Raw genomic sequence first — 4,737 nt, 5'->3', positions numbered from 1 at the left:
AAAGAATTATGTTGATTATTTTTTAGAAATTTTATAAAAAGAATTATACTAATTCTTTCTTAAGAAATTTTTCTAAAAAGAATTATGTTAATTCTTTTCTAGAGATTTTTTCTAAACAAAAATCTATTACTTTTTCTCCTTTTTTTATCTAGGGCAAAGGGTTATAAAAGGAGAGGAGGTTGTGCCAAACAAATCAACAATTCAATTAAGAATTAATAAGTCCTTCTCCTTTCCGCTAAGGTCGGCGCCCCATTCTTTCTTTTCTTTCCTCTAGGGTCGGTGCCCCACTTCTTTTCTTCTTCCCTTTTCTTCCCTCTAGGGTTGGTGCCCCATCTTCTCTTGATGGCCGGAGCTTGGAGGAAAAGAAAATGAAGAGACGAAGCACCTTGGTGGCCGGCGGTTTGGAGGAGAAGAAGAAGAAGGAGGCGTTCCTTTCTTTGCATCTTTTGGTGGTAGGAGGCTTGGAAACAAAAGGGGTTCGGGTGTTTTTGTCTTGGTAGATCATCGCCCACACGACGCCCAACAAGAGGAGAGGAATACGGCAGAAGATCAAGAGGTCTTTGTCTATGAAGAAAGGTACAACTAGTTATTTATTCCGCAGCACAACTAATTTTATTTTCTTCGTATGGATCCTGAAATACCAACACAAGAGGCTAGCGATTTTGTGTTTTTATTTTTGTGCTTCAATTTTGTGTTTCGATCTTGTGCTTTGATTGAGGTCTTTGTAGTTAAACCTAAGGTTACTGTGAGAAGTTTAAATATTCAATTTCTTTGAAAGGCTTTGTCTAGGAAGTGGTGGATGATCCCATAACCAAGAAGGCCTAGTACCTCGCCAACGACCTGGAAGCCAATCCTTGAAATAAATATTTAATCAACTTTTGCAATATGGTTTAACTTCTGAAGAACACAAGGGTTGAACTTAGAGTAAAAATGTTAAGTTTCGTTTCCAATCCAAGTTTAACTTTGAAGAACGAACTTGGAGTAAAAATGTTAAGTTTCGTTTCTAATCCAAGTTTAACTTCTAAAGAGCACATGGGCTGCTAGGAAAAGTTCTGTGCTTATACAAATTTTTGTATAGGGGAAACAGAATGGTATTCTGAGTAGCACCCAACAAGTGGTATCAGAGCCAAGTTTTCTGCCTCTGTGTGTTTGGTTTTCGGTTAAATTATGCACTGCTCATACATAAGTTTAGGTCGGATAATAGTAGGATGTGCTAGATAGATTAACTCTGTGGTTGTAGGTATCCTAGATCCAACTATTATGGCTTTTGTGTGCTTGTGTGTGATTTGAACCCTCGGACATGTCGAGGTTGTTGTGTGTACATGATTGTAATAATTAAATATGATCGGTTGCCGCATTATTATTATTGTTGTTGTTTTACATTCTGTTCGATCTAGATTACATGTACATTCCCTTGTGGAATCTAGGATCGATAAATGTAAAATTTTATTTTTGTTACAGCTTGTATGCTTGTTATGCGTGGTGCTATTTTGAGGACCACAAGCACGGCGGAGAAGGAAGCGAGATAGATGTGACGGCTTGATCCATTGGCAGCATATTGGAGGCCATAATAGTTGAAATTTTTATTTTCATATTTATTGCCTTTATATGCTATTTTATGTGTTGTGATGTGTGTTGTGATGTGCGTGCATGATTAAAATTCCTCGTTTAAATAACTAAGTGGGAGAGGGTTTATTTAAATAAATTTCACGGTCTCCATTACCGGTTTGTAAGTGATGCATTCAAACTTGCGCGTTGGCTTTAAGTCCCTTCCTCCACATCGGATGAGTTTGTTTGCAGATCACTAGATCAAACTTCCTCTATGGATGATTATAAGAAATTATTTAGTTTTATGTGATCTTCTCCATCTGAAGGGGCACAATCCTAATTAATGGACTAAGTAATCAAGTAGTGGTATACACTTAGGCGCATCTAATAGTATCCTCCCCATCGGAGTCACTGCTATTATTTTGTGTGACCGAAGACAAACCAACTATTAATTTTATTTGTCATAAAGTTAGGTTGACAAGATAATAAAATTAATGGGTAAAACCTCCTTTTACAAATGTTTGAATTAGTATACGTCCACACTATCGTGGAATACGAAATTCACGGTGTTTTGAGGTGTTGGTGAATTTAAATTATATTGTTCGAGGAATCAATATTATTTTAAATTCTAAAGTTTTGACCAAATATTTTGTGATTCTTATGATTTCAAAATGGCTTTCAATCCTCTCGCTGTTATTTTAAAAGAAAACAAACTTATTGGTCCCAATTATATTGATTGGAAACGAAACTTGGACATTGTCTTAACTGCTGAGGGATATAAGTTCATACTTTTTGAGGTCTGTCCTAACAAACCTAATAGTGATTCTAGTGAAGAGGAGATTGACAGGCATAGGAAATGGGTCAAAGAAGATGAGATGGCGCGGTGTTACATTTTGGCAACTATATCAAATGCGCTACAACATCAGCATCAAGCCTTACCTACTGCCTATGACATGATGTACAATCTCAAAGAACTCTTCGGACACCAAAATCGGGCTGCTAGGCAGGAGATTATAAGAAACTTGATGACGATCACCATGACTGAGGGGACACCCGTAAGGGATCATATCCTCAGGATGATGACTTATTTAAACGAAATACAAATCCTTGGAGCTGAAATCGATGGGGAACCCCAAGTCAATATCATTCTCCAAATGCTACCCAAGAGTTTTGAGCAGTTATGCCTGAACTATAATATGAACAAAAAGATATATTCGTTAGCGGAACTTCTGATAGAACTTCAAGCAGCAGAAGGGCTATTTCGTCAAAGTTCTCAAATTCACATTGCTGAAAACGTTTCTGCTTCTAAGCCGAAAGGCAGGAAGAAGAAAAAGAAACAAATTGGTTCAGGAAAGAAGGTGACAAGCAGGGATGAAGAAGCCGAAGGGCAAGTGCTTCACATGCAAGCAGTCTGGACATTGGAAGGTGGGATGTCCTCACAGAAAGTAGAACAATAAAGGTATATCTTATTCATTAGTTGTTCGAACATATTTAGCAGTATTATCTACCAGTACCTGGTGTATAGATACGGGAGCCACTGATCATGTCTGCAATTCATTGCAGGGGTTCTAGGAAACCCGACGACTACATGAAGGAGAAATCATCGTCTACATAGGCAATGCTACGAGAGTGGCGGCTGTTGCAGTGAGAGATGTTTTATTATCTTTCGATAGCAATAAAACATTGATTTTGAGAAATTGTCTTTATCTACCAAGTTTTAGAAAGAACTTGATTTCAGTTTCTAAACTATTTATGGATGGATATTCTATTTCTTTTGATGACAAAGTAGTTGTCAAGAAAAATAGGGTAGTTGTCTGTTCTGGTACGTTTGTTGATAATTTGTATACTCTAAATCCAATAACTCCCACGATACAACAATAGGAAATTTAAAAGGGAGAGATTTTATGTAGCACCCCACCCTCCTCTCTACTAGTCTGTAAAGGTGGGACGTTACTTAACTATTAACTTTACTTAACTAATCTTGCTCACATGTTGAAAGTAATACTTAGAACTCGTTGAAAACTCAAAACATGCAATTTGGTAGCAGCTGGAAGCATTAATAACTCATCTATACATTCTACACAAGTATTTATTCTCAACTAAAATATATCAATCTGCACATGCATGCAACAGTGATATAATTCAAATAATGGAACTAAATTTGCATAGCAATTTAAATGGAAGAATTCTAAATACATAAAAACATTCTATGAATAAACCATCAACATGAAAGACTAGTTCCAACAATGCAAGAAGGACATAATCTACCTAGATTTCACTAACAATCTAAATACAAAATCTTAATAAATTCTTTAGCAAGGTCCCAAGGCTTCCATAGTCCAGACATCACGCATCCATCCCACACCTCCTTGTTGCCTTCCTTCACTATAGCTTTCCTTTTTCGGTATCTGCAGTAAGAGAAAATGCAACTATAAGCGGATGCTTAGTAAGTGTTGTCTAACTCACAAAAACACAATATGCATATACATATAACAAAACTAAAACTGGATCTTCAAGAAAGACTAAACTGAAAGTTTAAGGAAATCCATGCATGCTCAATGAAAATGGCAATTAAACTAAATCTGCATTGCTACTTGCTGAATTTGCAATGAAAGAAGCTAAACTTGCTGAATTGAACTTCTAAAACACTTGCTTCGTTAATTCAAATACGTATAGTTTAATATTTCAAAATAATAATAATAATCTCTTGGGCCCAAGCTTAGTATCAATGCGCGCTCCCTAATAGAAACTGAGGTAGCGAGCCACCAGTCCTATGAGGGTAAAGACCTTGGTCTTATCAAGGCCAAGACCTCAGAATTGGTTACCTAGATTTATTTAACGACAACCTCGGAAGTCGGGTACTAGCCCTTTTCAAATAAAATACCTATTATCTTTTATTACTTCTAATATATAATGTCTCGGCATTTCTTCAAGCACTAGGCGTGCTGCTGATCCTCAAATGCTGGAATTTGGGATCAAAATTAAGACCTTGGTCTTCCTTTACCTATAATTACTCATAAATGTAAATGTACAAAATCCAGAGCAAGATAAGAAGCTATTCTTATAACAATTGACTCTAGATACAAGAAATCTAAAACTGAAGCTTACAACTGAGATATTAAAAACTGCATGCTTATAAATAACACCGTTCATGCGTATTGAGGTAGCAAGGAAACTTAAATCTGTATG

The sequence above is a fragment of the Zingiber officinale genome, chromosome 10B, assembly GCF_018446385.1.
Source record: "Zingiber officinale cultivar Zhangliang chromosome 10B, Zo_v1.1, whole genome shotgun sequence".
NCBI classification, from domain to species: domain Eukaryota; kingdom Viridiplantae; phylum Streptophyta; class Magnoliopsida; order Zingiberales; family Zingiberaceae; genus Zingiber; species Zingiber officinale.
Note: the sequence above shows the minus strand (reverse complement) of the source record.